Source organism: Protopterus annectens, chromosome 9.part0, assembly GCF_019279795.1.
Source record: "Protopterus annectens isolate FY-2018-M chromosome 9.part0, PAN1.0, whole genome shotgun sequence".
In the NCBI taxonomy this organism is placed as follows: domain Eukaryota; kingdom Metazoa; phylum Chordata; order Ceratodontiformes; family Protopteridae; genus Protopterus; species Protopterus annectens.
In genome coordinates, this window is record NC_056743.1 from 553,930,759 (window position 1) to 553,954,609 (window position 23,851).

Sequence of the window (23,851 nt, forward strand, 5' to 3'; positions counted from 1 at the left end):
CTAATCACCTTGGAAATCCACAAACCCCCACAAAGGTAACCACCATGAAAACCTCTCCAAAGCTAATTTTAAGCTCCTAAAAACAGAGGTGGCTAACTTCAGGGCATCCATGCAAATGGAGAATAGTTGCATGACCTCCAAATCATTCACCAATGCACTGTACTAACACGTACACAAATGTATGGATCTCACCATACCAAATAGAACTAAGATGCTCACCTCAAAAAAAAGGAAACCAATCTGGAGATCCCCTGCCATAAACAAACTCTACAAGAGGAGGAGGAAACTGATGCCGAAAAAGGCAAAGTCCCAAGACTGGGAAAACTCCATTATCAGCCTCAAAAAAATGTTGAGATCCTTCATCATATCCTATAAAGCTGGCTATGAAAACAGGATTGCAGCTGATAGTAAAGACAACCACAAGGCCTTCTATAGTTATGTAAAGAATCTCCACGGCAACACCCAGATTTACTCTGAGCTACTGCACAATGGTACCTCCTGTACTGAGCCAACAGATATTGCCAATATACTGGCTGACAGATTCAGTACTAACTTTACCTCCCCCCAAAAACAACCAGTCACAATACCAGTAGAATGCCAGACACCCAGTATTACTGCTGGGTTAAAACAGCACTGCCCAAGGCAAAGAATACAGTTTATATGGGACCTGACAATATCCCTGGCTGTGTTCTACATGAACTCCAGAGTGAATTGGCACATCACCTGTGTGCCCTGTTCAATCACAGCCTCACCTGAGGCTTTGTCCCTACTGAATGGCACACTGCCACAGTCATCCCTCACCACAGAGGAGGATAGACTACAAACCCCAGGAATTATCACCAATTAGCCTAACGAGTCTGATATGCAAAGCTATGGAACACATCATCATGGACCTAATAAACAAGGATATAGGGAATCTCCAAACTCTGGATCCTGCACAGTTTGGTTTCTGAAGCACAGATCATGCCTGCTCAACTTGGTCGAATTATTTGAGTCAGTCACCAGAGCTGTAGATGAAGGCAAGGTGGTTCATACAGCCTACCTTGATCTGGGAAAGGCCTTCAATACCATTCCCTACTCAGGAATCATAGAAACACTCATTAAGCTAGGCATCAACCCCCTATATCACTAGGTGGGTTGCAAACTGGATAACAGATAATACCCACAGTGTGAAAGTAGCTGACTCCAAATCAGACTGCTGACCAGTCACAAGTGGAGTCCCACAGGGTTTGGTCCTGGGTCCTTTCCTGCTGGATATCTATTTCTCTGAAGTCCAGGCCAACATGAAGGGACTTTGGCTGACAATGTTTGGAGATGATTGCAAGTTGGGAGCTATTATTAACTCCCCAAGTGATGTTGACATCCTATGGAAAGGCCTCAATGACACCAACTGGTGTCAGAACCATGGCTTTAAGCTCAATGTAAATCAAATGTGTCACCATCCCCTTTAGAAAAAAACCCAGTTCCCTTGGATTACCACATTGATGGTAGTCCACTGAACAGAGAAGGCATTATAAGAGATCTGGGAACACAGGTTGACAGAAACTTCTCTTTTGGCCACCACGTTGCCACTGAGGTAAATAAGTCCTTCTATGTGGCACATCTCATTACTAAGGGTTTTGCTTCCAGGAAGAAAGAGGTCATTGTCTCCCTCTACTCTTCCCTCATTAGGCTAATCATCGAGTACAATGCCCCATTTGGCATGTACCTCACTAGACACCTGCAACAACTGGAGAGGCCACAGAAGTACCTCACAAAGAGGATCCTAGGCCTTAAACACTTGCCCTATATGGACAGACTCAAAAAAACTCCAACTATTCTGTCTCATATCAGCTACTTAGAGACAATCTCTGCTTGACTTACAAAGCCATATCTGACCCAGCTCTGTTAGAAATGCTACATCTAAGGAAATCCCAATCCCTCCACACCATACACTCCAGAGACGTCAACCTCATTACCACAATCAACAGAACATGTTGAAGGGACTGTTTCAAAACCCAGAGACTGCCCATGCTATGGAACAGACTTCCCATACATGTCAAGCAGAGCACCTCACTAGCCCTCTTCAAGAGGAATCTTGATGAGTGTATGGGAAATAGAAAATTCACCCTGGGGATCACTCCAGTGGGTCTACTCGACAGAAGCACTAGGAACTAAGGTTGGGTGGCACGATGCCAGGGTAATCCTATGGGCTAGGCTTGTAAAGGCTCCTGGGCCATTAGCCTAGTACACACCTATGAAAACTAAAAACCTTAGCACTACTTGACATCAAGTGGTCATCTAAAGCCTATGGATATACATTTTTTTCGTTGATAAAGTGCAAAGCAAACATTTTTAACATTAAGCAGCATGGCTGCTGAACTGTACCAAAGATAAAACCTGCAGTAAAAGTCAATAGGCATGAATATTACTTACAATTCTTCAAACTTGTGTCATTCTGTGCACTTACTCAATTACATTACCCAAGATAGGGAACTGTGCCACAAAAATACCAAACAGGTGTAGATTCTGTGTTGACCCATGTAGGCCTTCCCTGACAACATCCCTCAGTTTAGAAAGGCAGCCCTTTCTTCTCACAACAAAGGTCCTTCAGGTCAACCAGTTCCCCACCCATTGGTTTACATAGTGATTTAATATTTAAGCCATCAGAGCTGCTTCAAAATGACATCATGAGAGATGGAATCAAATGTTCCAGCAAAGCCAAGGCAAACCACTTCAACAGCCAGTGAATAAAAATACTCTGACCGAAACGTATTATGTCAGACTGGCAATAACAGTCAGATAGAAAGACATAATGGCTAATGTCATTATGCAAACTTAGTTATTACACTTTTTAGTAAAGATTTTTTTTAATATCACTTTGACAAAATGCAAGTTAGGCTAATTAGACTAACGCCCTCCACCCAGCAACCATTTCATGATTTTGGGATAGGAACTAGTATTGCCTCCTGCATTGTTTCTGGAACATAACTCTCGATTAAAGACTCCTGAAAAGTTGTGTTATACAGGCAACTAGGTGTACGTCATTTTTTTATTTTTAAGAAACAGTGATTAAGGCCATTGTGACTGTCCATTGCATTTTGTCTGGTAGACATTAAGGATTATTACAATCATTTGCATCAACTTTTGGACACTTCCTATTTCCATATGCAATAACAAAGGTGAAGCATGGATGTCTTGCATGAACATTAGTGAAAAATGTATCTGAAATGACAGAAGCTGCTTCTAGTTGACCAGAAATATTTTTTGTCATTCTTATTTAAGCAGTAACTTGACACCTGAACTTTCCCATAATTGTTAAAGTGCTTAAACAGTAATTTGTTGGTGTTGGCTAATCTCCTAAAAGACATCTGCTTTGTAATGCGATAGGTTTTGTTGTTGTTCATTAGTACATTTTTAACCTTTGTCTAATACTGTTGGAAACTCTAGAAAACCAGCATTCTAGAAAAGTATTTCTTTTAGTCCATTGTTTACCAAAAGGGACAAATATATCAACAAAGATGTTTATAATAAACCCATAAAAATAAACAAATTAACCACTGCCATTTTGCAATTTATTAATTGTCAAAAAATTGTCTCGCTCTTTCTCTCTCTGTATTTTTGGATTTAGCACATGTTTTTAACTGCTTTAGCTACACACAGTCAATTTATTACTAATCCAAACAACATTCAGGAGGCTATTCCCCTTAGCAGTCTCATTAGAAATCTTTTGGCATCTAAACAATGTACTATCTTCCACAATAAGACTAAAATTTATAATGATGATTTACTTTCACTAATTATTCCACCTCCTTTATATGTTGGTAAAGGATATACAAGTATGTTTTAATTTTAAACACAGATTGATAGCATTGTCCAAACTGAACATATCACTTCTTTCTGTTCTTGACACAACAATCTCCAAATTTTGGAGGGGGGGATACTTGACACAACCATATTGAATTCTGGAAATCTAAAAATGCTATATTAACCTCCTTTCATTTTTAATTTTATCTGTCACACTGGAATAATTTTGACAGAAACCATCTCTACTTTGAATGGAGACTTTTGTTAATTAAAAAAATGCTGATCAGTTCTTACTAAATGTATTCAGTCATAATAAAATATTTCACACATTTGCCTCCTTTCTGCTTAGTAATGATGAGTTCTATAGATTTTGTCCTAATGAATGTGCTGACGATCTTCCTTTAATTTGATAATGCAACTAATTTTACTGATATAATATCACATAACTTACTATCTTAAAGACTACTGTGGAATGTGATGGAAGCTCCTTCACAATGATACAAGTGAATTATACAAACAGTCTATAAAGAGTTCTGCAAAATAAAACAGCTGTCAATGGAGTACACAAATTAAGTATTTTATATTATTCTCAACCAGTAGTAAGCAGACATAAAAAGTCTTGGTGTGTGTCCTTACATAATCAAATGATAAAAAAACGTTTTGGAGGTGTGACAATGAAAGGACATGAGATCCAGCTGGGTCAGGTTTTACAAGTTATAGCATTGTGGTTTGGTGCCCCACTAACAGATGGGAGAGCAGAGATTTAGATGTTGTTAAGCATAAAATAGAATGGAAAATTGAAGTTGGGATATATAGATGGGGACAATATTAGATATGTGTTTGGTGAGTTACAGGTATGTAATAGGATGGATGGCAGTATCTTGGCAGAAACAACCACAGAAAAGAGATAAAATGAAATAATTTGATGCAGGAAGGAGACACAGCTATTGGAGTAGATATAATCTCACTCCCTTGCGGGAAGCAAATAATAAATATGTAAATCCCTTAAAGCAACAGTATGGTGACAATCATACTATATCTTTGAAAGAAAAATATAAATTACTATGAAACAATATATTTCTACTTCTGCTTTAGAGAATAGTCTAAAAATGTTATACAAATATATTTTTACGTGGTAGGTGATGTACCTTCAGACTAGAACTTGTGTATAAATAACTTGTATTAAAACAAGGAAATGTCTTAGAGCAGAGCTCAACAAATATTTAACAGTGTGCTTATCTGAATATAATGAAAAACATGGTTTGAAAACAGTTGTATTGTATTTGAGATTATCAGTTAAAGGGATATTTAATTCTCCAAAATTATATTCAATCCTTACAGAAATGGATAAAAATTTCACACTGAAGTTTAGAAATATATTGTTGTTTCTAGATCTATATTAATGGACAGACAAAAAATACTTAATTTAGATGTACATTGTATTCATTTCTCATATGCAAGAGCATTCAGTTTTTGTTAGAGCAATACATCATGAATCCAGGGCTCTCTACATGTCTTTTTAAGCTTATATTGCTATAGTTCATATTTTCCTGAAGATTGCTGATAATTTTTTGATTTAATAAAGTGATGTGCATTACCTAAAGAGTTCAAAATAATTGATCCTTCTGATAGAAATATTCATGAACTTGATAAAAAAAGTGGCACATAGTACCTCATTTTAAGGACTCAACGTTAATAAGTCTTCTTTTTCTAAATTACTTTCTGTGAACAACCATTATCAAACGTAATGGTGAAACTAACAGTTTTTGTAGGAGTTATCCTAGAAATTCTAACAAGATATTTATCTGGATGTGACATGAATACACAAGGGCAGGGTAACCTCCTGGTGAGAGTTTTGCCTAACCAGTGGTTAGGTACAACAAACAAAAAAGTAGAAACACTCTCTGGGTGTAGTTCCATTAGTCTGGTTTTAAGGTCAATGGTTATCCCGAGATGGTAGTCCTTTTAATAGTCCCACCTTGAGGAACTAGTCCTTAGGATGACTGTGGGAGCCCGGCTTAAATGTCCCTTAGGAATAGCCCTGAAAAGAGCTTTTGTGATCCAAGGTTTATGCTTGGGTTTGGCTGCTCCATGCATGGGCTCCAGGTTAATGGACAGTCCTGAGAACGACTGTTTTACCCATGAGAAGAGCTGTTGTTCTAATCCCAGTGTTATTGGTCTTGAAAATAGACTTTAGGGACTGTAAACAGCCATAGGTAGCCTTCGGAATGGCTGTTTTCAGATGGGGTTAGCTGGGTCTTTGGAGTCTTGAGAAAGACTGTTTTAGCTCTAATAAGAGCTGTTGTTCTATCCCTCATGTTAGTAGGCTTGACAAAGACCATTGAGTCTAATAAGAGCTGTAGTGGTGGTGGTCTTGACAAAGACTGCTGGGGTTGTTAAGAGCCATGTAATGCCATTTGGAAAGGCTGTTTTGAGCTAAAAAAGCTGGATTACAGATTTAGTCCTTGGAGTGTTTAAAAATACTGTTTTGTTGGTGCTAAGGAAAGCTACTGAAAGAAAATGTTCAGCGTTGGTTGAAAGCTTATAATCCACATTTATTCTGTCCTTGGAAGAATACAGTTACATGTGAAGATCTCAGAGTCCTGGTCAGAATGAGTTAATTAGCCAACTTGGAGCTGTTTTTATGCACCAAGGCATCACAAATACAAAGCCAAGAAAAAACACACAAAAGACTGGAGAAACGGTCACCATCCAAATTTACTATGCTTCCTAGTACTTCGGCATCAAGCCTTCCAGGGAATGATTCATCATAAGGATAGTGTGAAGTTAAATACAATTTACTAAGGCAATTAATCAGTTAGTGAGTCATGGTGATGCAAATGCATAAGACCCAAGCAGATGAACAAGACAATTAACTCTGAATTACTGACAAATATTTAATTGACTAATAACATCTATTGAACCTAATAATGTATACCAAAAATTTGATATAATGACATTTAAAATACATTCTTATGTCAAAAAAATACATATGTGATTTGATACATGCAAATCTAATTACATGTTGAGACCATCAGGCCATAAGGTTCCAAAATGTATAATATACCTGCTTTTAATTCTGAGGAAGGTATGCACAGTCAACACCTTGTACTGCATATGGCTTATTTAATACAGTAAAAAATAAACCACTGGTGTTGCCATTATGAACAGAATGAAAGTGTTGAGCTACAGGGTTATTAAGCCTCATGTTTCTCACATCCCCTAGATGTTCCATAATCCTTCTCTTAACCATCCGTCTAGTCTGACCAATGTACCACTTCTAGATCTATCCTTGCATGAGAATGAATTGGTTGATATTTTTATGGATGAATGTGAGCATGAAGACAATAGGGATGATGTTACATGTGACTTTTCATACAGAACTGGTTATGGGAAATTGACTATTCCTAGGGTCCGATATCTTAGTTCTTTTAACCCCCCTCCCCCAGAACATCTTCAGCAATAACAAATTTTGAAAAAGTGTTATGCAAACAAGTACAGGTAGAATACAGGACGTTTTTTGATAGTTATAAGCCTCATAATTATCTGGATGGTGACCGTTTCTCCAGTCTTTTGTGTGTTTTTTTCTTAGCTGTTTTTAATGGCCAAATTAGGGGGCCTGGCTATTGCAGCTGACCAATATTCTTTACTCAGGGGATTGGCCAGGGCGTGGCCTTTATTGTGGGCCAACTCTCCCTGTTCGTGACATCATCAGTTTGAAAGTCATTTCTGTAATTTAAGAAATCTGAATGTTAGAATGCAAAGAAAGATCTAATTACACAGTTTTAACAGTTACAACAATCATCATCGATATCGAGATGCATTGAGTTTTGTATAAGTTTGATAAACTGAGTAAAGGCATGTTAAAATGCAATGAATGATCTTGTTACAAAGTAAAATGATTTACAACCTTCTTCACTGATAGAGAGAAGCTTTAAGTTGTGTATCAGTTTGATAAACCGAGTAAAAGCACTACAGTGTTGGTTACAGAGTTGAGCAGGTCCCTGTTGGGTTCCTCTTCACAATCGTTCGGGTGAGCTAAAGAAAGTTAAGCTAAAGTAGAGCTATAGGGACAACTATTAGTCTCAATGGTGTGTCAAGGAAAGAATATTAATGTTTAAAGAAGAAGAATAACCAATCTACATGGTGAGCTCTAAATACGCAAATATTTAGTGTGTTTTACTTTGGATATATAGTTCAGAGCTCTGGTAGGGTTAGAAGTGAAGTGAGAATATATTAACTCAAATGGAAGCTTTATTTTCAATATATTAATCTTTTAGAGTCCACTGTGTGCTTAAGGTTGATGTCTAAAGCTTAAAACTTCATTTGAAGTCAATAAATTGAATTAAAGGTAAAAAGTGCATGCGTGGGACTTGGGGGGGGGTAGGAATTCAATATGTGTGGCTGTGGTGTTTTAATTTTCTGGTGGCGTGCCACAAGCTATGGGTTTAAAAATCGATTTATAAGGGGGGTTTAATATGTGGAGCCAAGAAAATTATAAAGCTTAAGGCTCTATAGCTTGAGCACGGGGGCTCTAAGGGTGTTTTATTTGGTTCGGCATATTTTTAAACTACCGGTTAAAGTACATGCTCCCTGGTGTGAGGCTGGAGCTCAGGGGAATCTATGGAAAAACATACCTCAATGGTTTTTGTCAAGACTAGTAACACAGGAGACAGAACAACAGCTCTTTTTAGAGCTAAAAAACGTCTTTCTCAAGACTCCAAGGACCCAGCTAACCCCAGCTGAAAACAACCATTCCAAGGCTACCTACAGCTCTTCAGAGCCTCTAAAATCTGTTTTCAAGACCAGTAACACTGGGATTAGAACAGCAGCTCTTCTTAGGGGTAAAACAGTCATTATCAGGTCTGTCCATTAACCTGGAGTCCACACTTGGAGCAGCCAAACCCCAGGCATAAACCTTGGATCACAAAAGCCCTTTTCAGAGCTATCCCTAAGGGACATTCTAGCCAGGCTCCCACAGTCCTTCTAAGGACTAGTTCCTCAAGTTGGGACTATTAAAAGGACTACCATCTCGGGATAACCATTGACCTTAAAACTGGACTAACGGAACTACACCCAGAGAGTGTTTCTACTTTGTTTGTAGATGTAAGATGAATGTAAAAATAATAGACTTGGAAGGGACTCCTTCCTTAAGCAGATGTTTGTGAGTGATCAAAAAGCTGTCTCTGCACCAAAGATCTAGATTTACTGAAGGTTTAACACTTTTGGAATCCATTTTTTGAGGAAATTATCGATATTTCTCCTTTCATTTTTTCAGGCACACCAAATATAATTAAATAATTTCTTCTCTAATAGTTTTCTGTATCACCATCTTAACCAGTAGCCAGAGTTAGTTTGGTTTAGCAAAAAAAAAAAAGTATGGTCTTCATCTTGCTTTACCAATTTTTCCTGTGTTAAACTTGGTTTTATATTGTTTATATGAGCATTTTTGTTGTTTCTTCTTGTTAGAGCATATTTATTTTTAGAAATCAAACTGTTGCCATTATTTGCATATTATCTAGGACTTTTTTTTTTTAATTATTAGTTATTGACAAATAGAAGTTAACCCTGAGACAAAACTCATCTCTTCCTTCACTCCTAGCACTGATAGACATGTATGATAAATTCCTGAGAAAAACATTCTTATAGTACAAACTAACTAATGTCTACTGTGGGAAAAGCTTCCATCATGGCCACGCTTGTCAGAATAAATAATTCTGAAATAAATATGTGGACTACTTTAGCTATGTCTAGTGTTTAAGTAACTGATGCCCATTGCTTTTTAGAATTAAGCCTTATGGGTTTATGTATGCTTGAATATATCTATGTATGGATAGATGAATGGCTTTATTTACTATCCTGCCAGACTTATTTCTCTTTCAGCATATATCAGTCATTGTGCTTGCTGCATGCCCTCTTCGTTCAGTGAAATATGTTTATTTCTCATTGATGCATTTAAGAAATCAATGTTGTCATGTACTTTTATTTTGTTTACTAATTTGTCTCTCTGCACTGCACTTCCTAGTAATTTTAGAACATTAACTGCTTTACAAGCCATGCCAGATGTTCATTCACATCTTAATTGGTTTGTGATTTGAGTAACTGAAATCCATAACTTTGCTTGCTAAATGATTCGGCGTTAACACTTTACTTATATTTGACCTTATTATCTGCCATTTTCCCTTCACTAGGCAAGCATACAGTGGCAAAATCTTATATATAAGCTTTTAATGTATTTACAATAATCTGGGCAGGCAGCACATTTGACTTTGGTGAAAAAGGCCATAGGTTTTATTCCCGCTCGGGGTTCATCAATCCTTTCAGAGGAGTTGTTAAACTGTGGCCCCATCTGCCTGAATTGGTGGATGGAAAGGATCCCACAATATCTTTCGGAAAAAAAGTAGGACAAAATTTCCCCTAGCAGTATACATGCCACCTTGGGTTTCCCCTAAAAAGAGGTTATTATCTAGTGGTGCTAACCTGGTTAAAAAAGGGTGGATGGGTGGATAAATGAATAAATAAAAAAAACATAAGACAGTTTTGACTCAGGGTGAAGAACGGAAAGCTGCCATTATGCTGCCTTCTTATACAATATCTTAATAGCAGGTACTGGCAGATTAATGCTGTGATTCGCAGACAATCATTGCCAATACCTGAAGAGTACACTGCCAAAAGTGCCATAGAGCTAATTGTACATGCAGTACATGCTAAGCAAAGAATCCTAGAAGAAAACACAGTTAACAGCAGTACCAAGAAGAGCAGCCCTATGGTAACATTGCAGGAGCAATGCTTCAACAGTTCATACAGGTGACCCCAACTACGTCCGAGCTAAGGGACTGTAGCATACCCAAGTCTGTGAAGCAGTGTATAAATGCAGTTCGTGTCTGAAAGCCAAATTAATGGACTCGTAGCATAGGTTACCTGTAAAAGACAAAGGAGTGTATGTTTGCCCAGCAAAGCAGCTACAATGCTCAACATACCAATGGAGAAATTGGGTAGAGGGGAGAACGTGAGAAAACAGAATAGCAAGCTAAAGTAAACATATAAGGGTAACATCCACCACAGTAAACCCAAGCACACCATCTAACAACCCAACATGTACTACTCAGATTGATAGACTTCCAGACTCATTTCTGGTCTGTCATCTCAACATCAGAAGACTAAACAACAAGATCCATAGCCTGCATTGACTCTTAGCTGTTCACTCCCCTGATATCCTCTGCCTCACAGAAACCTGACTAAAACCAATAACCAAAGATAACGAAATAACCCCCCCCCACAGTACAAAATCCTTAGACTTGACCAGATCTCCAGAAAAGGTGGCAGGGTAGCTGTACTATATAAGTCTACCCTAACAATAACAATTGACACACAACAGCCACCCCAGTTTGGCAATGCAGAAATTCTCATCACCAAACTAATAATAAACAAAAATAAATGCAGATACATTATCTGCATTTATATAACACCCGGCAAGAATGATAATACTCATTCCCAACCAGCCCACCTACAAAACTATAAGAAACATCAGTAACTTTAACCTTGACAACTTCCAACATGTAATTGGAATGTCTTGAAATGACTCCCATTACAGTTGAGTATTTCAGTACCAAATTTCTGGCTGTCCTTAACCACCATGCTCCTACCCGTACCATCCATGTAAAAGCCACGGTTGTACCGTGGCTATCTAAAGAAACACAAACCAAAATTAAACTAAGAAACAATGCCTGGGACAGGTGGCATGTTACCAAAGCCCCTATGGACCAAGTAAGATACCGGCAGCTAAGTAACCAAACGAAAATATCTGTCATTCTAGACAAAAAAAATCACTACATCCTCCTACAACAAAAATATCAGCTAAACCCTCAAAAGTTCTGGGCTGACATTAACTATCTTCTCCACCCAGGCCATTCCACTACTCCTACCCCATCAGCTGCCCTTGATAAATCCCCTGTTGAAATTGCAAACAGCTTCAACTTCTCCTTTACTGAAACTGTCCAGTCTCTAGCTACCCATCTCACTCCATCAGACACAAACACCAGCTCTAGCACATCTAGCCCTGATCCACCCAGCACCCAACCCACCTTTACCTTTCAAACCGTACCTACCAACCTGATCCGGACCTTACTCAAAAACCTAAAACCTACTACACTAGCTGCCTACCACCTCCCAGCTGAATATCTTCAAAAAGCAGCTGATGCCATAGCACTTCCCATTTCTATTTGATCAACAGATCCATCTCAGAAGGATCCATCTCAGCATTATGGAAAATATCACATTATACCTCTCCATAAAGGATGAAGTTCCACAGAATTATCTAACTTTAGACCTATAGCCATTCTTTCATCATTAGCTAAAATCAAGGAAAGATGCATACATAAATTATGCACTTTCTTATTCAAAATGGAAAGCTCGCCGACTCTCAGCACGGCTTTAGGCCATTCCACAGTACCACCACAGCTCTTCTATCGTTCTCTAATGTCATCAGTCTTCATCGTAACAACAAACTATCTTCACAACTCTTCCTAGATCTCTCAAAAGCTTTCAATATGGTCAACCGTCAGCTACTGCTCAATACCCTACAAACCATCGGTTTAGACCAACACACAATACAATGGTTTCACTCCTACCTAAAACATTATCACCCCTGATGACCATACAAAGCTTCTAGGTGTAATAATAGACAACAACCTTAAATTTGATAAACATGTCAATAACACTATTAAGTCTGTCAACAAAAATCTTGGCTCCCTGTACAGACTCAACCCCCCCCCCCCTTGCTAGGTTAGCTATTGCAAGATCACACCTCCTCTTTACCCTTATGTATGCCTCCCCAGTACTCACCAACCTATCCAAAACCTATCTCAACAAATTATCAGGATGTTACAATCATATAGCCAGATTCACTACAGGCATGGCTTTTAGGACCCATCATTGCCAGAACCTCAAAACACTGGGATGGCTAGAGTATCCTACCCTTCTACAGTTCAACCAGCTTATAGTAGCTCATAAAATACTCCATCAACCTGGCAACACCCCTGCCCTCAAAAATATTCTCACCCCTCTTAGTGCCCCCAGGGCATTACGCTCAGCTGATAAACTAATGATACTGACACAAAAATCTCTGCAGGCGATGCTATATTTGCCAACTCAACCGGTAAAATCTGGGATTTACTCCCTACTACCATTACCAAGGAAACCTCACTACCCGTATTTAAGAGAGAACTCAAAAAATACCTCACATCTCATTGGCTGCGCTCTTGTTCTAAACCTAACAACTTCACTAATACACGTATTGCTACCCAACTTGCTGTTTAGCCAAGTATCTATGCCTCATAGCATTTGAATGTCTAAGCATTGTGAATTATAAGATCTGATTGTATTCTATGTTCACATTTTCTGATGCATCTTTGCCAATCAGATGCAAGTCTGCACATTGTGTATATTGATATCTGTCTGTATTCTTTGTTTATATTTTTCGAAACATGTCTACCTGAGTTTATCACTCAGTGATGTATGTACTCTCTCTTGTTTGGTATGTGGAGCTTTTCTCCCAAGGCCTCCGCTGAAAATGGACATATATCCAGTCGGACTATCCCGGTCAACAAATGTAAAATAAAATAAAAATAAATAAATAAAATAAGGAGTGACTTGCAGAATGGTGTTTTTTGAGTTATGAAGTACCTTTTAATAACAGAGATGCGGGTAGGACTGTACCAAGACGTGGTTGTGTGTCAGGCAGCAGAAGACTGATAGGTTGTTAATAACAGAGATGCAGGTAGGACTGTACCAAGACGTGGTTGTGTGTCAGGCAGCAGAAGACTGATAGGTTGTTAATAACAGAGATGCGGGTAGGACTGTACCAAGACGTGGTTGTGTGTCAGGCAGCAGAAGACTGATAGGTTGTTAATAACAGAGATGCGGGTAGGACTGTACCAAGACGTGGTTGTGTGTCAGGCAGCAGAAGACTGATAGGTTGTTAATAACAGAGATGCAGGTAGGACTGTACCAAGACGTGGTTGTGTGTCAGGCAGCAGAAGACTGATAGGTTGTTAATAACAGAGATGCGGGTAGGACTGTACCAAGACGTGGTTGTGTGTCAGGCAGCAGAAGATTGATAGGTTGTTAATAACAGAGATGCGGGTAGGACTGTACCAAGACGTGGTTGTGTGTCAGGCAGCAGAAGATTGATAGGTTGTTAATAACAGAGATGCAGGTAGGACTGTACCAAGACGTGGTTGTGTGTCAGGCAGCAGAAGATTGATAGGTTGTACATGCAGAGAAACAAGAAGGTAGCAATGGCACAGACAGGAGCACTGTACCCATAAATGGTGGTGGTGATAATGCATGAAAACACATGTAAATATGGTGTACAACTGGCAATGTGGAAAACTGGAAACAGAACAAGTAGTAATGAATGACAAGCAAATGAGAGAAAAGGGTGGTGTCCTAGCAAGTTTGCCTGCCAAGCCATCGCAGTGGATAACAAACTCAAGCATCACTAGCTTCAGTCACTGATTTTACATGCTGGCTGCTCCTATGGAGGCCTGATGAGTGAGCTTGCTCATAAGTCAGCCAATTTTTTCAGGAGTGCTACGTTACCCAGATGGGCATCTGGCTGGATGACACATACCAGCAGTGATTCATCTCTGCAACTCATGCTGGGATACAAGTAGAGACCATCTTTAGGAGAGTATCCTCCTGCTGCTTAGGAGGCATACATGAGCAGGAAAGCACCAGTGACCCTCACAGTTATCTCCAGTAAAGGGAGAACACTGTACCCTCTCAAATGGAAGACCTAGGGACCACTAGCATACTGGTGCCAGATGCAGTGGCTGATGGACATAGAGGTGAGCAAAGCCACTCTTCCACATTTTCCATAACTGAATCTACAAAAGGATGACTCAATGGGCAGCAGTTATCACATAGATATATGATACAAAGATACCTAAAATAATACAGTGGACTAACCCCCCCACACACACACACCCTGCTGCCTGGAGATGCACTCCTGCCTTATGAGGCAGCCATCCATGTTAAGGACTTGCTCCTCAGTGACTGCAAAGCAAATCACATAATGTTAACCACATGTGTAGCACTGTCCATACTAAAATACAATGCCACCAAACAAATGACTGTTTTTAGTACATCTGTATCTTTCTTTTTATCTCTCTCTGCTGAACCTCTACCTCTCACTGTAACTTGTGGTAAAAACATTGCAGTTCATCTTAGAAAAGAATAGAGATCCCCAACAGTGAGTGGATTTAATCACCTGTTCCAACTTGTGTCAGCAAACTATTTTTCAAAGGACCAGCAGAGTGGTTCACCAGGTGCTGCTTAAAATTCCTGTGGATGCTGATGATGAAGTTCTTGGCTACTTTGGCACATTCTAGGAGAGTTCAAGTTCTTCCTCTCTCAGAGGCAGTCATGGTCACTAAATCCACTTGAGGAGCAATATGGTGGCCCTTTGCACAAGGATACACATTTGCAAAGAATATGTCCATGCATCAAGCAGCCCTATGAGTGCACAACACAACCCCAGAGTTCACATGCACGTTTGTACTAAACATGAAAGATGAATCTTGCACCAAAATGTATGGATAGTGCATCATGTATTGGTGCTATCTGGTTTCATTTGCACAACCATGCACTAACAGTATGTACTAACTGCCTGCTATTAGAACAACACAAGTGCCACTGCCATCTTGTACAGCACTACTTAAAACTGTATACATCTATGATATAGAAGAAATGGAGTAAAATCTCCCTAAACAAGGAACATTACAGAATGCAGAACTTCTGCCAAGAAAAGCACTTCATCAGGAACTACAAACTATGTAGTGGTTGTCAGGGTAAGAGAGGTGCATTTCTTGTTATAACCACATTACACTAGCATGACACAGTAGTGACTGATTATGTGAAGGCGCTGAAGCAATGAACATTGGATATAGTAGGTATCACATTCCCAAAAGGGTTGGGAGATCAATGCCTTATGGAGAGACATGGGTACAATACTGTAGAGGGGGACTAAAACTGTGAATAGCAGTAACTGTAGTCAGCACCACAGTTTAATAAATTGGACGAGAATGTTGTAATACTTGTGTGTGCCACAGTGTAGTATATGCACTCAGTGAATGACATGCTTTGCACTTAGTGGTACAGTCATAACCACTCAAACTTGGTAATGCGTAGAAATATTCATTAGCCTGGAAAATGAACTACTAGCAATCTTGACATGGACCTGCTAGGATTAAGTACTAAAAACAACTATTACTGTCACCAGATTTCTTAGGTAGTGACACAGGATACGTATGCTGTGGGTGGTCATAATAGGTCACTAAAACATGTACAGTGGAGGGTTTCCTATATGATACTTCTCTAAAAGGAAAAAACATATGACATAGAGGATAATTCCACTACAGAGGTAGATCACCAAAACACAAGTCATTAATAGAGCTTGTGGAGGGTTTTTTTTGTATCACTTACCCAATACATAGATTGGTCCCTCAAATTTGGCAGTGCTTGGATGTTGCAACAGGCATGGCAATAACCATGTGTGCATCTCACAGGGGAAAGCAGCAGCTTAATAATTTATATTACATTAGTCTATAGCAGACACCATGTATGACTGAAGTGTAGGGCTAACCAAGGCCCAACTACATACCTGTCTAACCAGGCAACTTTGATCTGAAAGTAAAAATCCTGAAAACTAACGGTTTGAATTCCAGTGCACTTCATTGTACCAGTTCTAAATACTGTTTCTAAGTGTGTACATCATGTGGGGATATAGAGGCATGTGTGTGTGGATTGATGATGGTGCTATCTTTTTTCTTGCTTTCACAAGTTCTACCAGTGAAGGGTCCAACAATACAGAACAACATAGGGCTAACATCAAAAAGCCCCCTGTAAATGATAATGATGGCAACGTGCAACGTGCATGATTTGATGACACAGTGGTACTGTCTGAAACAATAAAGGGGAAAGAGTCACCCAATTCCAGTTTTACAGAGGCCACTGTAGAGGTACAGACTGAGCACACATCCACACCAGAGCATGCCAGACATCCTGCACTTGAGATGCCCAACTGATGTCTCCTGCCCACACAGCATCTGATGAGTGCACTGCCAATGTACTGGGCATATCAATCATTAATTACACCTCTTTACATATTAATGGAAATGTGTTTCACTTTGTTTGAATTGGGTTACACATGTGCTCCCAGCCAAGGATAGATACTGTGATTCATCACTGGAATTGTATATGTTCAATAGCAAATTTAACTTTAAATTATTTTTAAATATGAGAAGATTAATTGAAATACTTATGGTGTTGAGTTTAAATGGAAGAGTACTTTTAATTCCCTATTACATCCTATGTTACAAACATTTGAAAGGATATACGAGCATGATCTCAGAAGCCTTTTTTGCTAATAAGAAAAAAAAAATGTCTGAAAACTGTCTTGCAAAGAATTTACTTTACTAAATGATTTAAAGAATGATGGTGATAATAATAGAATTAGGAAGGAATATAAAGGTGATACCTTTGTATTAATGGACAGTATTGATTATTTGGGTCTATGTCAGATAAATGAAAATGAAATCTCTCGAGCGCTCATATGAGCGAATAATCATAACATTGAAATTTGTATTGCGGGGGGCTGTGCCCTCCCCAACCCCTCCACCCACTAAATATATATTCCTACTTCGTGGTCGCACTAAAGTGAGGAAAGGGTAAATATCCCACACTTCACTGTACTTCGATCCCAAAATACCACTTCCGATGTTATGATTATTCGCTCATTTGAGCGTTCGAGAGATTGCGTTTTTGTTTATCTGAAGTAGATACGATTATTTTTTTGAAATATCTACTATGTTACAAAATAGAAATTTCCTAAAGAAATACCATCAAATATAAATCCTCCAACTATCATTAGGGAACAGGTCCTCAATGCTCTCTTCAAGGCAAAGAACAAAACATCAGTGGGCCCAGACAATATCCCAGGCTGCCTTCTCAATAGCATGAAACACATAGCTTGTGCTCTGTAATCATTATTTAACTATAACCTCCAAAAGGTTTCATACTTCACCAATGGTTAAGAGCAACCATCATCCCTCTGCATAAAGGCAGGCTATATACAGACACTTAAGCCCTTAAGTCTCACTTGTTTCATATGCAAAGGCATGGAAAGAATTGTCATGGAAATGATCAATATTGAGATGGGAAACCTCCAGACATTGGACCTCACACAGTTTTGTTATATCAAGGGCAGGTTATGTATACTTATCCTGGCAGACTCCTTTGACAAGATCATCAAAGCAATGGACAAGAGCAAAACAGTTAACCCTACTTACCTTGACTTGGTAAAGGCATTTGACATAATATTCAACTTGGGCATTGTTGAAAACCACAAGAGGTAAGGTATAAACCCTTAAGTCACCTGGTGTATAGCTAGTTGGCTCACAGACAGGATGCAGGAAGTTTGAACTTGGGAGTACTTCTCTGCAGAGAGGCCAGTCACAAGCAGATCCCCTCAGGGATCTGTGCTGGGGCCACTCCTTTTTGGCATAGAGTTTTCTGAAGTCAAGGCCAAAGTCAAGGCAATCTGGATGATCAGATTTGCAGATGATTTCAAATTAGAAACAGTCATAAAATTTGTCTCTAACACTAGTGTTTTCCAAGAAGGGTTGATATACACAAATAACTTGTGTCAGAGCTATTTAGAGACAAAAATCCTGAATACGACACTATGGCAAAAGCTGTAGGCTAATAAAACTGTTGAGACAATAAACATAATAAAATCAACTTTAATCAATAAGCATAAAACTTTAAACAAATAAAAATACAAACAGGCTTAAGTACAATAAGCATTTTTGGAGGAACTCACCTTCATCAGATCTTTACGTACAAAGGTTCTATTGGTTGAAATAATAATACATGACCAATCCCTTTGCTGCTAATGAACACACCTACTTATTACAACAAATCACAAATGGGTAGGTGTGAAACAGAAAGTAAAATATTGAAAAAAGTATGTAGCCAATCAAAGTTAAAATTTAATTCACTCTGATGGACCTCTTGCATATAATCAAAACAAACAGGACCAGCATTACTTGTTCAAAAGACTTAAACCTTGGCTTTGATATAAATAGGACCTGCTAGAGAGACTGCTATGTATCCCAGAGACTACCCCTTCTCTGGAACAGGATCCCCATACATGTGAAGAAGAGTTCCTCTCTAATCCAATTTAAGTATAACTTGGACAAATGGATGGTTAACAAGATTTTTCTCTCTGGTTTGGCACCTATGTTTCTGATGGACATTAGTCCCCTCTGTACCTCCCATCAGTAAATCACGACATCCCCAGCACCTGCCCCCTCCTCTTATCTCTCTGCCCTCTCAAAGGCAAAACATACATCCTCAATGGGACCAGATAACATCCCAGGCTGCAACCTACATGAACTCAGGAAGGAACTTGCAGCACCATTAGGCATCCTATTTAACCAAAGCCTGAGTACTGGCTTCATCCATGCTGAGTGAAGGACAACCACTGTCATCCCTTTGCACAAAGGTTGGGCATCCAACGATCCAGCAAATTATAAAGCCATCAGCCTAACTAGCCTGATCTGCAAAGCCATAGAAAGAATTATCATGGACTTCATTAGCAAAGACATTGGCAACCTCCAAACACTTGGTTTCATCAAGGGGAGGTCATGCATGTTACATTTGGTTGGCAGTCACCAATCCATGTATGAGGGGAAAACATTACACACCACCTACCTTGACCTGGCCAAAGCCTTTGACACTATTCCCCACTCAGGTATAATAGATAATCTCTCTCAGCTAGGTACCAATCCATATGTTACCAGATGGGTTGCAAACTGGCTCACTGATGGAACCCATCTAGTCAAAATAATGGAAGCCACCTCAAGCAGTAGACCCATAATGAGCAGTGTACCCCAGGGACCGGTCTTGGAGCCTCTGTTGTTTGGGCTATACTCTTCTGAGGTGCAGTCCAAAACCAGTGGGCTGTGGCTGTCCACGTTTGCAGACGACTGCAAGCTTGGCACTATCACCCACTCAAATGACTGGTGCCAAAAACATGGCCTCAGACTGAATGCCAAAAAATGCATCATCCCCTTTGGGAAGAGTGACACCTCCACAAAACATCACATTAATAACAAGGTCCTAAGCATGCAATCAGTCTTGAGGGACTTGGGCACCCAGGTAGATAACAAACTGACTTTTGCCCACCATATTGCCTCCTGTTGTACAGAAAGCTTTCTACATGACTCACCTCATTAGTAAAGGTATCTCATCCAGAGGCAAGGAGGTCATAACATCCCTGTATTCTTCCCTTACAAGGCCCATTATTGAGTACAATGCCCCTTTCGGAATGTACCTCACAAAGCACATGCAGCAGCTGGAGAGACCACACAGGTTCCTCAACAGGAGAATTCAAGGCCTCAAACATCTACCCTACACAGATAGGATAAAAGCCGTATCCCTTTACTCAGTCTCATACAGACTCCTCAGAGGTGACCTCTGTCTGGCAAACAAAGCAATCTCAGTCCCTGCCTTGATGGGACTTCTGCATATCCGCAGGTCATGCTCCACTCGAGTAACTCACACACGTGACCTCAACCTGTTCTGTGACATCAATAGGACTTGTTGGCGGGATAGATTTGTGTCCCAGAGACTCCTCCTTCTATGGAATACACTCCTCCTCCATGTCAAGCAGAGTACCTCATTAACCCTTTTTAAGCACAACCTGGATAACTGGATGGGGAACAGATAATACACCACAGGGATTCCAGCTGTGTCACTGCTGGACAGGGGACATTGGGTGCTGAATTGTTGGAACATGGGCTAAATTCTTGGCTAAGCTTGTAAGGGCCTCAGGGCCAATAGCCTAGCAATTTCCTATGATCCTTTGAACCTATCTGTCCTAAGTAACCAGCACCACACAAACTATATTCTAGAGAGACCTTTTCTCTTATTATCCTAGTAGGCTTGCTGCTTCTCCCTTAAAACTGAGCTAAGAGAGTCAAAGGACCAATTATTTATTGTGAGTTGCTACAGAAGAGACAATTAAAATGCCCCAAAGAAACATTATTATATTGTTTGCATTTGCCTACATAACTAAAATACTCCAGAAGCATTCATCTCCAAAAAACAAAACATGTTAAATCTTGTTCATGGACAAATACATACGATTATTTATATAGGAAATGTATGTAAGAACACAATAAAAAATATATACATCGTAGTGCTAAAGCATCAATTTTATAAAATCTACTTGCAATATTATGAAGTACTAAGTAATTGGCTGAAAGGCAGCAACCCTGTCAAACTATGATGAATAAAGAAAATTATTGTTATTATAATTATGAAAGTGTTTTAAAATTCTTTACAGTTGTGGCAGTTTATCTTTTAACACCAGTTTAAACCTACATAAAGAGATTTATTTTAATATAAATTTACTTTGTTTTCTACAGAGTTAATTGAAGTGAACTGTTTGTAGTAAGACAGATTTTTAGCTTCCTGAATCACAGCATACTTTGAACATCCCAAGGCTGCTGTTTGACATGTAGTAAATCAAATATATTCTTTAGTAATACAGTGCATGCATTTTAAATGTTTTAGAATGCTAGAAATCATCTCTCTCTGCATTTATTAGACCACACATTTATTATGAGCACTACCTTTTAATGGCCTTTTTATTTCAGTATTCTGTTGTGTGTGTCAGCTTTCTCTAGTATTTGCATATTTATCAGTTTTTTTACAAAATATCTAATCACTGTAGTTTTTTTCCAAGTTATCTGTTGAATCATGCACTTTCTTGATTTAATGAATATGAATATTATTTATAGTCACCAGAATAGTTTATGAAATTTTATATTTGCATTATTTACTTATATACTGCACCTAGTAAGTCATGTCTCATCGTATAAGTGGCTTTGGAATTAATACACACTTCTATCGAGCTAAAGAGGAAAACAATGTTAACAGGAAATGTATTGGTGCTGGACTCAAGGCTAATGTGAATCAAGCTAGAAATGTAGGCAGCAGCAAGCCCCATGGCATAGAAGGAACAAAGGCCTAACTATGGCATGCGGTACACGTTTGATTAGCAGTTTGGTTGTCTAAGAACTGGCAGGGAGAGAGGGATCAGTGTGTCCATCATGAAGGGAGGGAATTCATCTAGGCATGCTCTGTGCGGAGGCATGATCCAGACATGAAAAAGTAGCCCTTAGATGTATCAAATGAATACAGAGTAGTGGGGGTATTGAGGGGTAGGCCATTAAAAAAAAAACTTCACCTACCCCAGCCTAAGAACATAAATAGTTGAAGGGCTACAGGAGAGGCTGGTAGACATGGTGATGAGTGGGGGAACTGGCATTAACTAGAACAAATGAAGCAGAAGGGAAGAAAAACACTTTGTAATTGAACATGGACTTTGTTCCTGATGCTATCTGCTTTTTCTTCTATTACAGAAGCATCTCATAATAAACACTGCTACTAGGAAAAAAAATCATAAAAGGTGAAAAGTTCCTGCAAAGCTTCCTTTTTTGTGATACAGAAAGGTACAAAGACAGTCATATGATATACACATAGTAGTTTATTTACAATTAGTCTGAATTGTCATTAGTTAGGTAAAGTCAGTGGTAAAAGTTTGCTTTTATAGTAAGTAGCATTACTCTTGTTCATAGCTTAGTACTAAACTAACTGCCCTTGTGGGCCATTTTAAGCCTAGCCAATTACCCCACCTGAGAATCAAACCCTGCACCTTATGTTTGCAAGGCAAACATCTTAACTATTATGCCAACCTCCCACCAAAAATAATCAACCCTTGCAAGTCTTGAATCCAGAACCCTGCACATCATAACCACAGCAATTTACCACTAAGCCATCTGAACTGTAACTGATTTGATCATACTGTTGATGTGGTAGTGAGATTAAATACTGCCGCTTTGGAGAAGGGGGGGTTTCCCAAGAGAAAGAAAAATTTACATTTATAAAAACGTTTAAGTTAAATGCTCAACACTTTTTAATTATTTTTGTCTGAAAGCAATGGCTACTGAAATAACATATCAAGATGCAGCTTACTTCCTATTTCTGTTGATTTACCAAAAGCCAGGTAATGATTGTATATAAATAATATCATAGTTTAAGTTTCATGGAATATCAGCACTATTTTAGTGTCCATACAAACTTCACAGCAGTCTTGGTATGATAATCCTCAACTTGTATGTATTCTCGTATTTAATAGATAACTGTGTTTATTTGAGGTATCTTAGAAAATAGCACTGCATTGCATCTTTTCATTAAAAGCTACTGCTTTTAGCACAAAGTATCCCTAAAGTTTTCCCTATTCTCTAGCATACAATGTATAGGTAGGTGTAGGGTTCTGTGTGCGCCCTTATCACTTTCACGTTCTATAAATTGCCATTTTCCACCTGCAGTATTTGAGAAGCAGTAGCATTCACGTTCCAGTTTAACAGATACTGCTATGAATAATCTGTGGTGTACTGCTGCATTTTCCTAGAAATAACTTGGTATAGCTGCTGGAATTACCAAATTACCTGCAAAGGGCTGCCAGTGTTTTAGAAACCATCTTGCTGTTTAGTATTTGAGCAGGTGCCTTGTGTGGAAATCAGACTTGAATAGAACAGTCTGAAAACAGAAAAAAAATTGCAATGTAACCACCGTGAATAGGCCTAAATGTAAGTTACAAATTTGTTTCATTAGTTTAAAAGACCTCTTGCATGTCTTGTGGAAGAATATATGCTCAAATACAACCCTAGTTAATTATTCTCACTCTGACTTTGCACTATTGGAGAATGAAGGAATACTTGATTGCAGTTAAAACCAAAGAAATGCAAAAGCATGAAAAGTGCACGCAAATCCAAAGCAAGCATTGAAGAAAACAAGTAGCAGCTGACAAAGTCAAACAAAAACTCCACACGAGAGTCTGAATAATTTTAGCAACATGACTTGTAATTTTTACTTTCATCTACCAAACATAACGACTTCATCAGCACCAGCTTCTACTACAATCAATGCA